Source organism: Talpa occidentalis, unplaced genomic scaffold (assembly GCF_014898055.3).
Source record: "Talpa occidentalis isolate TD23 unplaced genomic scaffold, MPIMG_talOcc4v2.1 talOcc4.5, whole genome shotgun sequence".
Lineage (NCBI taxonomy): Eukaryota > Metazoa > Chordata > Mammalia > Eulipotyphla > Talpidae > Talpa > Talpa occidentalis.
In genome coordinates this window covers 59,389,549-59,411,026 of record NW_023604861.1, presented here as the reverse complement: position 1 = coordinate 59,411,026, position 21,478 = coordinate 59,389,549, and the positions used below count along the sequence as shown (strand labels likewise).

Sequence of the window (21,478 nt, the reverse complement as noted above, 5' to 3'; positions counted from 1 at the left end):
CTGCATTATTTCAAAGTTTTTTTTTTTTTAAGATTTATTTTTATTTATCCATAGGCCAGAGATGTTGGGTGTCAGTGTGTGTGTATTCACTAGAGACAGAGTGAGGAGCAGAACAGGCGGATCTACTGAAATACACTGCTGAAGGGAGTGGCGGGAGAGACAGGAGAGGTCTACTGTACTATGTGTGTTAGCTCCCTGGCTGGAGATCAAACTCATGCCACAGTGAGGCTCTCAAGGCTTTCTTTTTGAAAAAGTGGCAAACTTTCTTCTAATCACAAAATCACGCTTATTTACAATCAAAATAAGATCTACCCTCCTCATCCTTAAAAGATTTTATCCCCCCCCCCCCAGTAAATTACTAATAACGGATCAGCACATTTTCTTCTAGGTGAGTCTGTTCATTCTATTTGGTCATTCTTTTTAAACTTAATCATGAAAAATTTTCTAGCTCATTAAATAGCTGCACAGTATTTCATTCAGCATGTTACTTTTTTAGTTTATTTTTTTAAAAGATTTATCTATACAAGAACTGGGGTGTGGACCAGAGGTTTGGGGGATGAGAGGACCCACCAGAGACAGTGGGGAGCAGAACAGGCAAATGCACGAAATACACTGCTGAGGTGGTGCAGCCAGGTGAGACAGAAGAGGTCTGCTGCACTATGTGGGTTGACAGGGGGACTGAACTCATTCACAGGTGGCTGGTGGTAGCCTGATAGCATTGCATCTTTAAGTCCTGCGCCACCAGGGAGGCCTCCCAGCATGTTACTTAACCAATCTTTTACTATACACTTAAAAACCCTTCTACAATTTTAATATTATAACTACAATAAACACAAGGATTACTTCTTGAAAGTATATTATAGTTGCTTTTACAGTATCAGAAAATTGAAATAAATGAATTATATTATTCTTTTAATGTGCTACAATTCTAGAAATACATTATGGCTGGTCACACTTAACTATATGTGATATCTATTTACCCACCTACCTATTTACCTATTTACAGATAAAGTGGTATCTATATTGCTTTTCATACAAACTGAGGAATTAATTATTTGAACTTTGTATTTAGGCTGGTGCTTTGAAGTTCCAGATGTCTTAGCCCACCTGCTTTTCTTAATTTTATTTCTCAAAATTTTTGTTCATATTGCTAATATATGAACAATATATATTAATAATATATGTATATATGTGTATATGTATATAACAATGAAGTGCAGTTAATGACAAAAGTGTTATATCCCAGAAGTGTGTTAGAGAAAAAGGTAAAGACCTACAAATATACATTGTTCATACCACAGAAGGGTGAAGAAATGCTGCAGACTACTCAACTCGCAAAACACTAAATTTTTTTTTTTTATAGGAATTAGTAGGGGAGAAATGGGGGTGGGGTGAAATGGTATAAAGGCACAGAACAAAAAACAGATTAGGACTAGTTTCTCTTTAAGAAAAATGGAAAAACTATGAAGACTGGGGCAAGATCATCATGAGGTACAAGGTAGGATGTGGATTTTATCCCGTAAAAGCACAAACTGTTTTAGAAGTATAAATAAGCAAATAAAACAAAGGGTAAGAACTCCTCAGTTGCTGACGAGTAAGCTAAGCAAGAAGTAATAAAGAACTTAACTGTGATAGCAATTGCAGGAATGGAGTCATCAAAGATGACTATGGTTTGTTTAGAAAAATGGCAAACATGAGAAAGTTCAGTGTCTCTGAACCATAAGCTTTGACAAATCTTATCAAGTGGAAAATGACTGCAGAGTTACAAAAGCAGTTTGTAAAAACCTGTTCATTACATACAACCCACCAACAATTCAAACATTTTGTTTATATTCTAGTTGGTCTCAGAAGGAAGGCTGAATGAAAAGTCATAAAAAGATCAAATAGGGTAAGGCATATTAATAATTCTCAGGAAGTACAGAATATGAATCCATAGATTAAACTGAAAGATTAAATCACCGTAAGATCTGACCCTTATAACAATCTTTATTTCCATTAAGCTACCACTCTCCCTCTTATACATTTGATCATAGCTACCCACTGTTCCTTGTATTTACAAGGAAACACAAAAATCATTCAGTTTCAGAGTCTATCCCTTGCATTCTAAACACCTTCTATCCCATCCTTTCCATTTCCTTTGCTCCCCCACCTCACACACACATAACTTGTCAGCACTTACATACCACATATAGTAGCTATCAGTTTTCGTTTATTCTGTTACCTATGCCTCACTCACAAGAGTCTAAGATCCATTTGGCTCAGTTATGCTTTGTTCACTGCTAATCTTCAGCACTTAAATAGAATAAAAAAACATTAGCCTATAATTTACTATCAGATGCATTAAGTCCAAAGAGGAAAAAAGTTTTATTTAATGGTACTACTATCAGATATCATATTCTGGAAAATGTTAGTTCCATAAATATGAGCATTCCAAATATTATATAATGATGAGATGTGTAAACAGTCAAACTCTGGGATGATTTAAAGTTTCTACCACTTCCTAAAGGTACTCTTAGTTGAGTAATAGATATTTCATGCTGTAACAGAATAACCCATGTTAAGCAGATAAATTATAAACAAAACTATAAAATAAAGATACATACAATGTTAATAAGTTAATCAAATTGATGAATAATTAGTGTAAGAATGTCTTAAAATTTTTTCTCAGAATTTCTCAATCAAAATCTAACCCTATATAGATAACTATAAATAATAAGAATCTTCAGGCAGTTTACATTTCTTCAGAATACAAATGTCTAATACAAAATAAAAAAGTATTCAAAATCCAACAGGACTAAGGCAGACCTATACCATCAACATGCTAATTTAAGTACATTAGTATGAATTCCATGTATAATAATCAAGAAACAAAAATTTATGAATGTTGAATTTAATTTCAATGGAAAAAACACAAAAAAAAAAAACAGCAATTAACTTGTCACCTTGAACAGTAATTTTAATGTAAGTTTAAAACTTATTTTGCTAACATTTTTTTCATTGCACACAGTAAAAACCCCTCAAATTTGTAGGGTATATTTTACAAATAAACTAGGTAAAGAATATAAACTCCTAAATTTCTGGTGGAGAATTATACATTAAAGGAGCTCAAACTATGGGTGATAAAACAAATTGTAACAAATCCCCTGAAAAAGAAAATAAAAATTTTAGTAGCTGGAAAATATTGATAATGGTCTCTAATTTCTTCTCCCAGATATACAAGGAATATGTCTACATACTTACTACAATCACATCTATCGTTAAATTTTAGGACATTAATTTTTCTCCTTTTTTTGTTAATAGTCAAATGAAAATACTTAGAATAAATTTTTTTCCATGAATAGGTAAGTCCACCTGCAAAAGGGAAAAAAATTTGATAAAGAACGTCAACTTCTAATGACTGGATCAAGAAGATGTGGTATATATACACCATGGAATATTACTCAGCATTCAAAAAAGATAAACACATGCAATTTGCAGCAACATGGATGGTGCTGGAAGGGATCATGCTCAGTGAAATAAGCCAGAAAGAAAAAGAAAAATACCGGATGGTCTCACTCATAGCAGGAATCTAGAAAACTTAAATAAGGGACCAGGAAAATGAATAACTATAAGAAAGTGAAAATCAAAATCAACAAACAACTATGAACCAGAGACACTCTATGTGGGGTGGGGCATCGGGAGGGGAGGGATTGGGGTCAAAATAAGGGGGTTGCAATTGTATGGGGAATATAAAAATAAAATTCATAAAAAAAAAAGATAAACTCATGCCATTTGTGGCAAAAAAAAAAAAATGAATGTCAACTTTTAGATAAACACATTAATTGAAAGAGAAATCAGTCTATGGAAGTATACTTGCTAATCCAATTATGGCTACTTGTGTATCAGAAATGATACTGTCTTAAAAAGCCCTATAATTCCTAACAACCAAGTTTTCAATGCTAAATATGGAATTTAGTCAACAGCTAAAATTTCAAGTCTACTACCATTTATCAATTTGTGTGGTCTTAAGTGATCTGTATTTGAATGTAGGACACAAACAGAATCACCACATTATTAAAATATTCCTCTGGCTACCTTCTGGATACTTGCCTGAAGTCCTCTGAGTTAGCTCCACCTCAGTCCATACTCCAAGTAACAGATTTACGATGCTCAATACAGAATTACTTAGCATCAACTTAAAAAGTAACCTGAATGGAAAGATTAGGATTTTTTCCCCAAACTAGATGGAAAAAAACAACTTTTCTTTGCAAAATAGTCAAAATTAAGATAAACATCAAAGGGAAAACTTTCAGTTTACTATTTGCTCAAGTGTTTCAAAGCAGCTCACAAACATGGAAGCGTATCAACTCCTACAAGTAAAACTTCCAGTCCTTGGGTGTTTTCAAAATGTGATTGGTTAGACAGTCATAGGCTATTTCCTCATCTCTAAATAAGAGAAGTTGCATAAGGTTACAATAAATTTCAATTCAACAGTTTTCCCACATTTTTAAAATTATCCAAATATTTTAATTTTTAATTATCCAAATATTTAAAATTTTCATTTAGCCATTCTAACTCCAAATAGTCCTCCTTTACATTTGGTGCAGCTAGTCATAAAGATTCACCTAGTATGCTGTAAAATGCAGGGTTTTTTTCTTTGTCATTTAGAAGGTAGATTAAATAAAAATTTCCAAAATCTGACTCGAAATATTTTTAGGAAAATAAAGGCTAAAAAGAAAATCAACCTCCTGGTTGTTATGGAAAATACTGGACAACCATTTTGTAATTAATTAAATAAATACTGAATGGGCATCTACGTGTTAGATACTGAAAAATTTTTAGTGGAAACAGAAACTATCATTATTTGGTATAATCTTTCAAAAAATGGTTGAAATGAAAAAATAAACAGGTTTAGAGTTTGATGAATGCTATTTAAAAGCACCAAGGCAGTATTATTCTCATGTAAAAGCAGGCATTTATTTCTAGTCATCATATATATACATATGACATACATTGCTTCCTTATTTTAGGAAAAAAATTTGCAGGAAAAAAGTGAGATTGTTCTTAGAAATAAAAAGTTTATCTTAAGTAATATTTTCTTTATCTTAAAATCTGAATTTAAATAAAAGATCCTTGAATACAATTCCTTAAATTACATCTGAATACTTTTAGGGCTTCCAAAATAGACAATTATAATTGGAAATAATTCATTAAAAAACTTTTATTTTGTAGGGCAGTCTACCTAGTTATAATTAAAAAGGGTAATATATTCCTTGAAGGCAATAAAATCAGAAGAATGGTATTACACTACACAAGCACAAACATCTTATCCTAAAAAATCAATTTTTACTTTAATGACTTGAAACACACCAACAAACAAAGAAGAAAAAGAAAACATTTCCTTCAAATATTACATTGAAATTTCTGACTATATTTGCATCTATAAAATTAACAACTGCAATAATTTTTTTGTTCCTATTCTTAAGTAATGGATACAAAAACAACCAAATAAGGCCTTCTTATTTTTGACTGTGTCAAACAGTCTTCGTCTAAGGATTAAAAAAAGACTTTTAAATAAAAACAAGAAAAAACAATATGATAGTATAAAGTTAGAATAAAGAAGGTTAAGGTTCTAAGGTATCATATGCAGCATATTACTTAATTTGAGTACCTTTTTTCTGAGCTATCCAATGATTAGGTTGATTATTTGTAAGGTCTTTCCTACCTTTAAAGTTATGAATTAAATACATTTTGAGACTCAGGATTTTAGGAATTTAATTCACATGTTTTGATGTGTTCCCCATTCCCTTAGAAGTAAATAATTAGAAATGTTACTAAAATTGTCTAAGTTGTTTAAAATGTGTATTTTATAATGTACATTTATCTGTGAACTAAGCAATTTAACAAAAGGAAAACCAATTTTTTAATCTTAAAAATCTCATTTATATTGAATACAGATGTGCATTAAAATAATTTGATGGTATATAAACTTTTCCAATAAACTCTTGATGACAGTTAACAGTTATTAAATAGCAATTAAACTATTTTAACATACAAAATACATACAAATAGTATTCACTTATTTTTTTAATTTTATATTTTTATACTAAACATAAGATTGTCAATGTGGAAATACAGTATCATAAAATTGAAAATACATTAGTAATATAAGTATATGTAAAATACAACTGTAGAATATAGTCAACCTTACTTCAGCAGCACAGTTAATACTGGAGATAATTTTAGAATCTTAACGCCAATATTTACGTGCTGCTAAGGCACTGCTGACATCACTATCAAAATATTCATAATAAAGAGAAATGTATATTCTTCAGAAGATCAGATCCTTGTATTTTTGAGGCAGCACAATATGGCCTGCACCTTTTCAAAATCCACAAACCATTATGTGCTGCTACTTTACTCCAAGGTTTTGTTTTGTTAAACACACATTAGCACCTAAGGACACAAAATGTTTTTTCTAAAAGATAAAATACATTAAAGTCCCATGATTAAAGATTTTAACACTAATACAATTTGCATTATTAGTTATTTTTTAGAAGCTTTTAAGTTATTTATTAAAATTTATTCCTACATAAAAAAATTAAGGAAAGCCTACTACAAACCAAAGACATTGCTATGTATTAGGAACACCTAAGATATATGAGGAAAAGAAAAGCATTTTTCTATCAGTTTTAAGTCAACATAATTACTTAATCAAGCTTCTGACTATATTAAATATATGAAGTTATTTTTATTTTACAAACAAAAATTGAATAAAATTTGTTTTTTACCTTGATGAAAGCATAATTTACAAACAGAATTTCATTCCTTGCCATACATTTTTCAAAAGACATCTTCATCAAAATGTTAAGACTTCATGCCAAGGGAAAAAGAAGAAATTACATTCAAGAGCTCAGTTTCAGTAAATTCAAGCTAACAAAATGCAATTATAAAAGACTAGAAGTCACATGGAATATTTTAATACTCAAGTAAAATTATACAAAATAAACCAATTTTGTTAATTTGTTTAAATAGCCAAATGTTATTTTATCCTCAACATTTATCTCCATACTATAATGTTATTGTTTTAGACTTGGACATCACCTTATTAAAGAAGCAATTCTAGAATATGGAGACTTAGATGAGTTAAACTTTGCATTCAGAAATGAGAAATAAAACAGGATCCCCTTTTGCTTCTGATCCTCCTGTCCCTTACCTGTTTAAACTCTTCACCAGGCAAGGAAGTATATTTCTATACAATTTCCACTTAGTCAGATATAGTAATGAAAATTCTTCTATCTCTAAGATACCAGAAAACTGCTGCCACTCTAACTCTTGCAACTTCTGTGCCTCAGCTGTCTCATCAGTAAAATGACTATGCTAAAACTACACTATTTCTGTTTTAGAATAAGGTAATATGTACTGAAACTTGCCCCTCCCTTTATATCTAATTATTTATACCAAGCACAACTATCATACTTCACATTAATACTTTGTAAATATTTTCCCATTAAAAATATATCTAGTTAGGGTCTCCCTAGTGGCGCAGCTGTTGAGCGCTGGGTTGTGAAGCTGCCCGCAGCCTCTGCAGCGCAGGTTCAATCCCCGGCCACCGGGTGAGGGTCCCACATGGTGCACAGACCTCTCCTGCTGCCCGCTGCTCCCCTCAGCAGTGTACTTCGTCCATCTGCCTGATCTGCTCCCTGCTCTGGCTCTGGTGAATTCTCTCACCCTCCCGCGCTTCTGACTGTACCCAATGCTTGTATAAATAAATTAAAATAAATAAATAAATATATATATATATCTAGTTATTTCATCTGAGAAACCTGTATTTTATATATTACTCATTATTGTCTAAAGTTTCTACACAATTTAAAATATGTAACCAAAATGAATCTATTTGCAACACCAAGACACATAACATATGCATTAGCATTGTCCCTTGCATCCACTTTCCAGAGAAAATTATAAACATGACATTTTCAAATATATTATATGTTTTCATTTAATAAGTATTTTATTGAACACCTATCATGTGCCAGGCCAATGCCAAGATGGTACACTACTGTACCAACAGTCCTCTCAGAAGAACTTAAAATCATTTAAACTATAAGACAAATTTATCAATTGTTCAAATCCACATATTGTTTGTTGCACTAACAGATACATATAAATGATTATACCAAAATCAAATGAACAATACGTCAAAATTCCAATCCTTTTTATTTGCTAAGTTACATATTCTTTAAACGAAACTGAGTATGATGAACTTAAAAAAAATTTACTATGAAACAAATTTTACAAACCTTTACCATAATGAAAATGCCATTCATTATTTTAAAAAATTATCAAAAACATATAGCAAGAATTTTACCACTTAAAATCGTCATTCTATGCTATTAAGTATACTCATATTGTGCAACCATCACCACCCTTAATCTTTACAACTTTTTATCTGTAACAACTGAAACTGTACCCATTAAACACTAACTTCTCTTTACATCCCCAGAAACCACTATTTTACTTTCTCTCCTCATGAATTTGCCTATACTAGTATCTAATATAAATGGAACCATACAGTATTTGTTCTTTTGTAGCTGACATTTCACTTAGCATAACTTTTTCAAGGTACATTCATGTTGTGCTTTATATCTATCTATCTATCTATCTATCTATCTATCTATCTATCTATCTATCTATCTATCTATCTATCTACCTACCTACCTATCTATCTCAGACTTTCTTCCTTTTTAGTCTGGACAGTATTCAGTGATATGTATATACATACATTTCTTTTAGCCATTTACTGTCTAGGGATATTTGGATTGTTTCCATCTTTTGGTTATTATAATTAGTGCTGCTATAAACATGGCATACAGATATCTGAGTTCTGGGATATTTATTTTGGGAATATGCCTAATGTATCACTGGATCCCGTAACACTTTAAATGTTTGAGGAACTGCAAAACTCTCTTCCACAGTGGCTGTAACCAATTTACATGTCTATCAACAATATAAGAGATCTGGGCCACCCCGGTGGCGCAGCAGGTTGAGCACAGCACTGTGAAGCTGTCCGCAGCCTCTGCAGTGCCGGTTCGATTCCCACCGGCCAGGGAGAGCCCCACATGGCACAGGAGATCTCTCGTCGCACTCGCTGCTCCCCTCAGCAGTGCTTTCGGTCCGTCTGCCTGTTCTGCTCCCCACTGTCTCTGGTGAATCCTCTCACCTTCCCACGCCTCTGGCCTGTACCCCAGCTATTGTATACATTAAAAAAGGAGTTCTAATTTCTTCATATACCTGCCAACACATTTCTTGAACTTAAAAAAAAGTAATTTCCATTCTAATGGGTATGAAGTAGTGTTGACTTATTACTTCCCTAATGAGTTGGGACTCTGAGCAGCTCTCCTTATGCCTGTTGGGTACTTTGGAGAAATGTTTAAGTATTTTGCTCATTTTAAAACTGGGCTGTTTTTTGAGTTATAGGAGTCCTTTATATATGTGTGCTATTAATCCCTTAGCAGATACATAATGTGTAAATATTTTCTCCCATACTGTAAGTCACCTTTTCACTCTGTAGAAATGTACCTTGATACATAAAAGTTCTAAATTTTGATGAAATTCAATTTGTCTTTTTTGTTTTTGCTTTCTGTGCTTTTGTTGTCTATCCAAGAAATCACTGAAAAGTTTAATGTCATGAAGCTTTCCCTCTAGGCTTTCTTCCGAGAATTTTACAGTTTTATGTGCTTATGTTTAGGTCCTTCATCCATTTAAATTTTCATATATAGCTTAAGTGTCCAACTTCATTCTCTTTTATGTGGATATCTGGTTTTCCTAACATTTCTTGAAAAGACTCAAATTCTTTCAATAAGAACAACCTTTCAAGGTCTTCACATTTGTTGAAAATCATTTGACTATGTAAGCAAGAGTTTATTTCTATTCTATTGGTCTTTGTCTTTACAATACACATAGATTACCATGGTTTTTGTAGTAAGTTTTGAAATTGGGGTGTGTGAGGTCTCAAACTTTGTTTTTTACCATGACTGTTTTTGATCTTTGGTATCCCTTGAAATTCCCCATGAATTTTAGGATGGGCTTTTCTGTAAAATACGTCATTGGAATTTTGATAGCGGTTGCTTTCATCTGTAGATCACTTTAGGTGTAGCACTGCCATCTTAACAATATTAAGACTTCCAGTCTATGAACATGGAATGTCTTTCCATACTGCTGTCTTTTAACAGTCTTATAATTTGCAGTGTACAAGCTTCTTGCAATCTTGGTTAATCTTATTCCTAAGCATTTTTTTTGGTATTACTGTAAATAGAATTGTTTTCTCAATTTCCTATGTGTAGAAATGCAACTGATTTTTGAGAGTTGATTTTGCGCCCTGCAACTCTGCTTAATTTACTTATTTGTTTAACATTTAAAAAAAAGAAATCAGAGGTTATCTACAGATAAGATGTCATCTGTCAACAGAAATAATTTCACTTTATATATCTTTTGTATCTAAAATTGGTTCAAAAGCTGTTTGTCAACTTTGATGAACTCATTTTTGTAGAAAATCTCCTCTCCCTTCAAACTTACAATATCTTTCCTTTCATTCTCACATCTATTTCAGAAAATAGAAGTTAGAAAATTCTCTCTTTCAGAAGAGAATTTCCCCTATTTCTACCACAAATACCTACCTAACATGTATCTCTGTATTACGGATGGAAAAATCACTGTTTCCTCTTCTGTTGTATACTGGGATTCTATCCTCTCTTTCTTAAGGATACTCCTCTAGCATTCTCCCCTGCACTTTTAATTCACTTACCTGTTAGATTATTACCAGTAAATCTGCGATCATTTTTCTTACCTTTAATTTCATCTCTTAAGGGATTATTACTTGTGATAATAGTGCAACTTTATCATTAATATATATTTTTTTTGGTGGGACCCTCGCCGGCGGCCAGGGAACGAACTGGCGCTGCAGAAGCTGCGGGCAGCCTCGCAGCCCAGTGCTCAACCACTGCGCCATCAGGGGAGGCCCTATCATTAATATTTTTATTGTGTTTTTTTTTTAAAGATACTTATACATACAAGAGCTGGGGTACATACCAGAGGTGTGGGGAGGTGAGAGGACTCACCAGAGACAGAGTGGGGAACAGAATAGGCAGATTTACCAAAGTACACTGCTGAGGGGAGCAGAGGGCGAGGCAGGAGAGGTCTGTGCGCCATGTGGGACCCTCGCTGGCGGCCCGGGGAACAAACCAGTGCTGCAGAGGCTGCAGGTAGCCTCTGCACCACCAGGGGAGGCCCGATTTATTTATTTATGCATACAAGAGCTGGGGTATAGGCCAGAGATGCAGGGGGTGAGAGTACTCACCAGAGAAAGAGTGGGGAACAGCACAGGCAGACTGACTGAAATACATTGCTGAAGGGAGCAGCAGGTGAGTCTGGAGAGGTCTGCTGCACCATGTGTGTTGCTCCCTGGCCGCCCGGGGATGGAACTTGTATTGCAGAGGCTGTGGATTGCTTCATAGTGCATTGCTTAACCCCTTGTGCCACCAGGGAGGCCCTCACTAATATTTTTAAGACACCCTCAGAGATTTTTTTGGCTTTATTTCTAAATATGTGAGATAATCAAAATAACTATGTTCTCTTTGAAAGCCTGACAAATTTAAACTTAGAGAAAATTTATTTTTGTATTTCAGAAAAATATGGAAAAATTTAAATTAATTCAAATTATTAGAACTGAAAAGATTCCAGTGGAACAATTACAATTAGATAAAGAAGGTGTATCTTTCTCTTTGTGTTCAACAGCAACAAATAAACTCTTCTTTAAATTTCTTTGAATCTATATTGTCTGCACTGTCACATGACAGGGATAGTCAGTTGCTAATACATGGCATAAAAATGTCTGTTCCTTTGTTTATATATATCCTTTACATGTTACTACATTACTTCTGATATTTCAAACACTTAATTTTACTTTTAATCTGGATCAACATAATACATAATACTTTCTTCAGGTATCCTTCAAATCTATACATAAATCATTAAGTGGCTAGTTTTATACAGCCCCTGGGCCACAGAATTGAGTATCCTTGCTCAGGACAGTGGAATACTACAGAAGTGTTATGACATGTTGATATTACACCTGGAGGAAATTTCTAATTAGGTACTCTTTAATCTTTAAGCAATGGTCTAAATTATGGGATCTAATTAAACTGCATAAATTTCACTAAACACAGTAAATACAGACAACCGATATATTTGCTTTTCTTTTACATATGCCTAAACTTAAGACTATATTCACTAGTAAGATACACTTAAAATTCAGTATTGAGAACATGTATGCCATGAAATATTCTCATGTAATCCAAAACTCTTGTTTTATAATCCAAAAAACCTAGTTTTTCACTTTAAGTGAATATAAAGTTATACTGTTTTTAGACTACCTTTATTTGTTCAGATGGAGAAAGAATTACCTAAGAAATTGTGTGTGAAGTGAGTTTCAATCAAGAGTTTATACCAGAAAAGTCAGGATATATACCTAAGCCTCCTAAATATGTTATCCATCAAAAACAAAGGAAAATTGGAGATAAAGGCAAGAAGGTCAGATGGAAGAAGACAGACTAAGAAACCAAGTCACTTAAATCTGGGCAGATTTCAGTGACTTTTTTAACCATTAAAAATGTGAAAGTAACATTCTGGGACTTTTGAAGTTAGTGTCCCTTGGTGTCAAGTCAACCCATGGAAACATGAGTAATAATTTCTTTTTTTTTTTTTTTTTTTTATAGAGGCATGTTTTTATTTATTTATTTATTATATTTGTTTGTTTTGTTTATACATGCACTGGGTACAGTCAGAAGCGCGGGAGGGTGAGAGAATTCACCAGAGCCAGAGCGGGGAGCAGAGCAGGCAGAAGGGCCGAAGCACACTGCTGAGGGGAGCAGCGGGTGGCAGGAGAGGTCTGCGCACCATGTGGGATCCTCCTCCAGTGGCCGGGGAGCAGCCGGGGATCGAACCGGCGCCGCAGAGGCCGCGGGCAGCTTCACAACCCAGCGCTCAACCGCTGCGCCACCGGGGAGGCCCAATAATTTCTTTTTTAAGCCTTTTACAAAAATTAACTAAAGAGTAACTGGTATTTTACTATATATATAATTTTTACAAAAGTATACAAATTTATACAGTAAAAAATAAAGTATATTATTATTAGATTCCCTAACAATAGTCTCCTTATATACAAAGTTAACCTTAAAAGTAAACATTTATAGGGCCTCCCTGGTGGTGCAAGGGGTTAAGCACCACATTATGAAGCAATCCACAGTCTCTGCAATACGAGTTCGATCCCTGGCCGGCCAGAGAGCAAGCCACATGGCGAAGCAGACCTCTCCTGTCTCGACTGCTGCTCCCCTCAGCAGTGTATTTCAGCCAGTCTGCCTGTTCTATTCCCCACTCTCTCTCTGGTGAATCCTCTTATCCCCTACAATCTCTGTCTGTACCCCAGCTCTTGTATGCATAAATAAATAAATCTTAAAAAAAAAGTAAACATTTATATTTTTTAAATTTTAAATTTTGTATGACTTTTCTTTTTCTTTTATATGAATTACAAATACATAACAGAATACTAGCCAAGAAGTGCAACACAACTGGTTTTTATAAGAACATAAATATGCTGTTTTAACATTTTTTTCTTAAGACACATTGTTTTGAATCCATCTTATGGTTACTTGTCCACTGCTATTCTCTTTACACTCAATTTTCACCCTGTGCCAATCATGCCTTACATTCAGTCAATAAGAACAACCGATTCTTTGAGATCCAAGTTCATCAGTTTCCTTACCATTCCTAATTTTATACCTTAAAGTTAGGTCTAAGAATCTTATACCTACAATTGCATTTCAGCGGGACTTTGTATCTTTTGTCACTTATTAAAACTTAATAGTGGGCCTCTCCTGGTGGTGCAGCGGTTGAGCACTGGGCTGCAAAGCTGCCCACAGCCTCTGCAGCACCGGTTAGATCCCCGGCCACGGCCGAGGGTCCCACATGGCGAGCAGACCTCTCCTGCCACGCCCACTGCTCCCCTCAGCAGTGTATTTCCTCGGTATGTCTGTTCTGTTCCCTGCTCTGGCTCTGGTGAATTCTCTCACCTTCCCGCGCTTGTGACTGTACCCAGTGCTTGTATAAATAAAATAAATAAATCTTTAAAAAAAACCAAAAACAAAAAAACAAAACTTAATAGTCTGTTTCTCTGCCTTAGTATCAAAGTCTATATAATCAAAACCTATCAATATTCCCTACTTCTCTTCCATGAAAACACTTTACCAGTCCAGTTAAAAGATCTTTTAGACAAAACACAACCAAACGCAGTATGTGGACTTTTCTGAAATAATCAGAACTTTAACAGGACACATTATTCTAATAAGGGATTATTATTAGTTAAGTAGGAAGTGGAACATATAAAATTAGTCATCATTTGAATATACTGATTATCCTCTCCCACAGAATGATTCTTTAAGGCTCCTGGACAAAATGAGATGTTTATAATAAATTGTTTTCCAGTTCTTTCCTTCCCTGAACTATATATTCATACCTGATCGCTGAATCTCCACTACAGCTGCTGCGGGAGGTGAAAATATTCATTAATCTCTACTTTAAAGGACAAAGGAAGTCTATTTTCTCAAAGGAGTTATTCTTCAACCTTTATATTTGATTCTGAATTGTCCATTTATTATGACTTTTGAACATAGGCAACTATTTTTGGTGCTGAGAATTGTGCTGAGCAGATAATTAGTTGCACTATTTCATACCTATCCTCCATTCAGTCTGGACTGATTATTAAGATAATGATCCCTGGCATGGGTACATGCCATTTCTTCACTCCTGCATATTAGGAGTGAAAATATCATAACGCTCCATCCCGTGAATCTCTGCTTCCAAGTTTGCTGTCTTAAAAAAAGATACCTTTCCAAACTAATATGGAAAGAGACTTAAATGGCTAGACATAGAACCACAAAAAAACAACTATCAAATAAAATCCAAAACCAGAGCCATCCAGTTCTTTATCTTTATACAGTAATCTAAGTTTCAAATATGGTGTTTCACATTCTGACCTGCGGACTCAATCATTTCTATTGTCTTTTCATATATATCTTCTTATTTTTTATGATCTTCTATGAAACAGTCATTTTGAAAGGCGAGGCAAAATATCTTGCTTAAGAAATTAATTTGAACATGCCTCTGAAGTAAATGGAAATTTTTAAATACCGTATATTAGTTTCCTTTTCATGTTTAAGAATCAAAAAAATACGGTAAAATGATACAAATTTTATATAAATTAATGTTTTCCATCTCACTTTCTTATAATTGATTTGCAACTCTAATTTTGTATCCATTAATATTCCTGTTTAGGTATATTCACTTTCCATCTAATACTGCTTTAATTTCAATTCATCTAATTTATGTAAGGCATTATTACATTTGACAAAAATGTTAAGAAATTCTAGGCATGTCTCCCTAAGATCACCCTGAGTGCAACAGAAATTTAAAGGCAGAATGACAAGGGATGATGAATTTGAAAACGTAAGACCCAAAATGGAATCCTGGCTTTATCCCTTATGACTCCTTATCTTGGCTAGGTTATTTCAGTACACAGTCTTGCTTTCCTCTTCTGTAAAATGGGCTTACTAATGCTTACTATAGCCCTGTTTTTAAGACTGTAAGATCTTAACCTTTTATGGGAACATTTAATAGTGAACAGGTCAGTAAATGCCTACTGAATGTAAATTTATAGTAGGATTTGAAACACTTGTCACAAACCTGGGGTTTCAGTGGACTGAAATTCAAGGTGAACCAGCAGTGTTGATGAAAAAGAGAAGTTAGCGAAATTAGGCTGCATTAACAGAATACCTTATTCATCAGGGATGTACTGCATTTTGTACCTCAAACCATATCCATTCTATATATAATATTTTAAAAGGAATATTAACAAAGTACAACAGATTCAAAGTGTAGTATCGTGGTATTGTTATTATTCATACCATGAGAACCAGTGGAAGAACTTAGGTATGTTCAATATGGTTAGCCTAGAGGGAAAAAAAAACAAAACTATTTTTAGAAGATCTATTTAGGGCTAAAGGATGAAGTTATACACTAAGTTTAAACCTTCTCTCTTGTAAGAATTTTATTTTCTAAGAATTACTGATATAATTTATAACATTAAGGAAAAAGTTTATTGTTATAGTTCTATTTCTAATATTCTCATCCAAGAGAAAATGAGAAGTCAACTAAAAAACTAACATTTAGAAAAATTGTCAATTTTAAATTCTAACTATATGGCAGCAAAAACTAGGGACACAAAGGAACAACTTGAAGAGCCAAATTAAGGAAAACAAAACTGAAAAAAATTTAACAAATTTATTTATAGGATATCACAAAAGTGTGAAACTGACTACCTAGGCAAAAAGTCAGGTGTAATAGTAAACTGGATATATATAAATGAATATTTATAAACACATATATACATATATTTATTTACCAATCCATTTAAAGTCTGTGTTCAATTTATTCCTGTTTTGACATGCAGAAGACCTTGAAAACTCAAATCTCAGACAAATAGGTAATAGCAAAGGGTAAGACTGCAAAGAATATTCTGGGGATGTTACTTCTTGTAGTTATGCTTAAATCTTGAAATCCCTATCATATGAGAGCTCATTATATTTGTATGTTTATTTTCTATTTAAGACCTGTGCTAAAAAATGATTGTTGTCATTTTCCTAGGAAAAAATCCCAAATAACTTTATAAAAATTCTCTATTATTCTTCCTTGAATCATCCATTTCAAACAGAAGTTTTTCAGAAGGTTAAAAAATGAATTTGCCTTTTTTTCTATAATTCTGGCAATAAAATTCAAATTTTATGACTGCAATTTTGTTCAGAGCAGAAACATATCTTTACCTTAAACATAAAAGCTCAAATTTAACTAAATCGTTCTGTTAAACACATATATGTCAAAAATAGACAACTTTGAGGACAGGAACACTCAGCATTTGATTAAACATTGTCTAATTCTGAAAAACAGCAGTTATATGAGCTGTGACTGAAAAGTAGCAGTAGCATACAGTGAACTTTCTCTGTGATAAATTACAGAATATACAGCTTTAAGAGCCTAGATTTGATAAACCCACTAAATTATTAGGAATTGATCACATCAGTAAGTTTGCTAAGCCTTCTTTACCAACAAATGTGAACAATACCTAGCACCCTTATGAATTTTTCAGCTATGGATTATAACACCTTTTTCTGCTAATACAAGTGCCAAAACAGCAATTTGTTTTTCATTCTTTTGGTACTCATCTATGGTCGTTTGCAGACCAATTAAAAGAAGGAGCCCTAGAACATTTGGTTGGAGACGATTATCATCATCAAACCCCCTTTTCCTTGTCTTTAAAACAGGGGTTCAAGTCTCAGCACTATCAAGCTATTGCCAGCCACTGCAACATGAGTTCAATCCTGGCCAGGGAGCTAACCCACATTGCACAATAGATCTCCCCCGTCTTGCCTGCTCAGCAGTGTATTTCAGTAGATCCACCTGTTCTGCTCCCCACTCTGTCTCTGGTGAATCTTAGCATTCTCCACACCTCTGGCCTACATCCCAATTATTCTATGCAAAAATAAATAAAGCTTAAAGAAAAAAAAAAAACTAAAAATAGAATTTTTAGTTATATCTAATGACTCATACATTTTTATTGGGAAAAAAGACTTCATATCATTTGCCACATTGATTATTTATTATCAGTCAGTTCTACGTTAATACTATTTATAATTTAAGATTAATGATATTTTCTAGAAAGCTATGATTATACCATTATTATTCTATTTCTTTTTTTTTAATTACTTTTCTCCATTTCTTTTTTTTTTTTTAAAGATTTATTTATTTATTTATACAAGCACTGGGTACAGTCAGAAGTGCGGGAGGGTGAGAGAATTCACCAGAGCCAGAGAGGGGAACAGAACAGCCAGACTGATGGTACACTGCTGAGGGGAGCAGCAGGTGCAGCAGGAGAGGTCTGTGCGCCATGTGGGACCCTCGCCTGGCAACCAGGGATCGAACCGGTGCTGCAGAGGCTGCGGGCAGCTTTGCAGCCCAGCGCTCAACCACTGAGCCACCAGGGGAGGCCCTATTATTCTATTTCTAACTTGATAACATTTCTAAAAAGTTACCTTAAAAACTGGTCCAATATGAAAATGGTTTTTGTGAATTTTTTTTCACTTGCCCAGCCCTTGATAGCAGGTAAATATGTCTTCTGAATTACAATGTAATTTGTCTCCATCATTTCTGTTTATAGGTCTACTAACTGTCAGCACTGTATGGTGAACTTTCTGCTGTATTTCCTGTTTCCTATTTATAAAGTCAGTGTCTTAAGATTTTTGTTGTTGTAGATTTAAATGATAGGAGAAATGACCTTAACTGTTGACAATTCTATTTAACCCAATAATGTATTTGGTTATTTTAAATTCACGTAACAGAAACACATAATTTAAGTATATCTATCCAAAAATGCAAAAAAAAAAAGTAATCATAGCTCAAAAAAAGTGGACAAAAAGGGGAAATGTAACTATTTCTGAATGTTTTATGTTAAGGAACAGAAATTTAAGAACTTTCAAGTTGCAAAGTATTTCATATCTTTACTCAATTTGTAAAACTAAACCCAAACCACTGCTATTATTTAATTTCAACAGCATCAAATATATGGAACACTAATATGCCACTACTTCTGGAATATCCACATTCTCCAAGTGATCAGCTTTAAAAACCAAACACTATCGTAAAGAGACAATGGCATTAAACAAACATGAAAAAATGCAAGCGGTGGGGGGGGGGGAGGAGGGAGGGAGAACACAAACAACAGAACTAATGACTACTACTATTATGTACTTTTTGGGGTATTATTTAATTGGAAGCATCACCTTTTTAGTATTTAAGATTAAAGGGAATTCCAGGCACACTACCTAGAACAGACAACAGAAAGGTTTCTGACTATAAAATAGCGCAAATGACTTAAGAATACTCAGAGTATCTAAGAAAGGCTCTTTGCTTAGAATTTTACAAAAGAGATGAAATGAATGTGGTTCTAGCTGTACTACTTCATCTGTTAGAAGTTAAATGATAGTTATTTTTGTTTTTAAAAGATTTATTTATTTATACAAGCACTGGGTACAGTCAGAAGCGCGGGAGGGTGAGAGAATTCACCAGAGCCAGAGCAGGGAACAGAACAGGCAGACAGATGAAGTACACTGCTGAGGGGAGCAGCGGGAGGCAGGAGAGGTCGGCATGCCATGTGGGACCCTTGCCCAGAGGCCGGGGATTGAACCAGCACTGCAAAGGCTGCGCGCAGCTTCGCAACCCAGTGCTCAACCGCTGCGCCACCGGGAGGCCCAGTTATTTTTTTTTTTTATATAACCCTTTTTTTCTAAAGATTCATTTATTTATACAAGAACTGGGGTACAGGTCAGAGGCACGGGAGGGTGAATTCACCAGAGATAGCGGGGAGCAGAACAGGCAGATGGACCGAAGACACTGCTGAGGGGAGCAGCGGGCGAGGCAGGAGAGGTCTGCCACACCATGTGGGTTTCTCCCTGGCCGGCTGGTCGGGAATTGAACCTGCCCTGCAGAGGCTGCGGACAGTTCCACAGCGCAGCGCTCAACCCGCTGCACTTTTTGTAAAGTGCCCTCCAGAATTCAGTAGACAGGCAATATCAATTGAAAAAGATTTCTTTTTCTAAGAGTTAAGTTGATGAAAAAACTGAGCTGGCTTCTTCCAAGGGACCAATTAAGAAACCAAGCTTGGATTATATAGGATTCTTTGGGGATTTGCAAATGTTTCCATTCTAGTTTTCCAGAGACAAAAATATAAAGGGAAAAAATTAGAAAAAGAAGGAACCTGTGGCATTTGGTTACCATGCTTTAAACTGTTTCATTAAGTTTTCAAAAAAATTTTTTTTAGATTTTTATTTATGCATACAAGACCTGGGGTGCAGGCCAGAGGTATGGGCTTGAAAGGATTCACCAGAGACATAACAGGGAGCAGAATAGGCATATCTACCAAAATACACTGCTGAAGGGAGCAGCAGGCAAGACAGGAGAGGTCTGCTTTGCCATGTGAGTTAGCTCTCTGGCCAGGGATCAAACTCATGCTAATAGCTTGATAGCGCTGACTTTAACCCCTGTTTCACCAGGGAAGCCCAAAAGTTTTCAATATTTAATTGATTTCCACCATGTTGATTTCAATGTCTTATCTATTATCATGTCAGTCCTTGACACATAAGCATTCCCTACTGAGTCACAATGTAATGGTATGAGATAATATAAGGAAGCATCTGAAGCACTATTCTTCACTTAAACAGGGCCATTCCATAACATCAAAAATGTAAACAGCTGCAACTGCGTTTCTTTTATTTAGAGATGAAGAATTAGGTCTAAGAATACATGGAGAAGAATCTTTCTGGTAACTAACTTTAGAATCTCAAGGAAGTACCTTGTGTACTTATGATGACCTTAATTGGAGAGTCTTTCTAGGGGCATGATATTGCTTTCATCTAACTTGTCAGAATTATTCCCTTAGATTTATAAGTTTCTTAAAAATTAAATGAATCAGGGCAAAATGTTTCTTATTCTGAGAAAAGGGTACCCATGTGTATATATAAAAGGAAGGAAAAGGGATTGCCTTCCTGTTTTTCCCAACCCCCGAAGTTAAACAGCTAAATTTTAAGTACCTCGCAGAAAGAAATCTTAAGTGTAATCTAGTGAAATTTAAAAACAAATAAATGAAAAAAAAAAAAATTTCTCAAGTGGAGAGGATATTTCCAATTTATAAAACCATAAAGTAACTGTCAATAAACTTGAACAATGATGATAACAAAGAAGACCATTACTTATTTGTAAATCCCTTTGAAGGAAAAGGGTTTAAAATTTTGATTCTCCACGGCTGTAAAAAAAAAAACTTACTCAAGATAATGACATTATTCTTGATGTAAATTGGATTAAATTAACATGAAACCTCAATTTGTAGGGGGCGTGGGGAGGTTAGAAAGTTGTCATCCTAGGATGAGTACAAAAGAAATTCAGATATATAGTAAAACATGACACCAAATGTAAATTTTAGAGCAATGGTAGGAATGAAAGTTAATACTTACAAGAAAAGAACTGCTTGTCTAAGGAGGGGACTGTTTTAATTGTGGCCTTCATTTTATTATTAAACCTAGGAAAAAAGAGTGAAGACATTAAAACTCTGGTCATGTTTTACGTGTTAGAAAATTTTCAACAGAGGTTCATAATTACTGTTTTCTGATCTTTACCCAGCATAGAACAATCGCAGATTACAAATACCTGGGAGGAGTATTTAAATATTTTGGTCCAAAGTATTATTAGTTGTTAAATTCACTTTTCTATTACTATTATCTTCCTGGGGTTAAGTCAAATATGTAGCTGTAACTAAAACTCAAACTTTAATGCCTAC

General features: G+C 34.2%; 1 protein-coding gene across 3 annotated transcripts in view; it reads right to left on the bottom strand.

The window, feature by feature from the left end:
• Positions 1-21,478, bottom strand: part of SPRYD7 (SPRY domain containing 7) — a 132,408-nt gene that overhangs the window by 98,138 nt on the left and 12,792 nt on the right. Inside the window, exons 3-5 of one of the 3 annotated variants that reach the window (XM_054701477.1) lie at positions 21,156-21,220; positions 16,002-16,046; positions 6,771-6,852 (exon numbers count right to left, since the gene is read on the bottom strand). The gene's annotated coding sequence lies outside the window, so the exon portion shown is untranslated. The remainder of the gene's footprint in view (positions 1-6,770; positions 6,853-16,001; positions 16,047-21,155; positions 21,221-21,478) is intronic. The other 2 variants (XM_037527275.2, XM_037527276.2) reach the window with 2 other exon arrangements.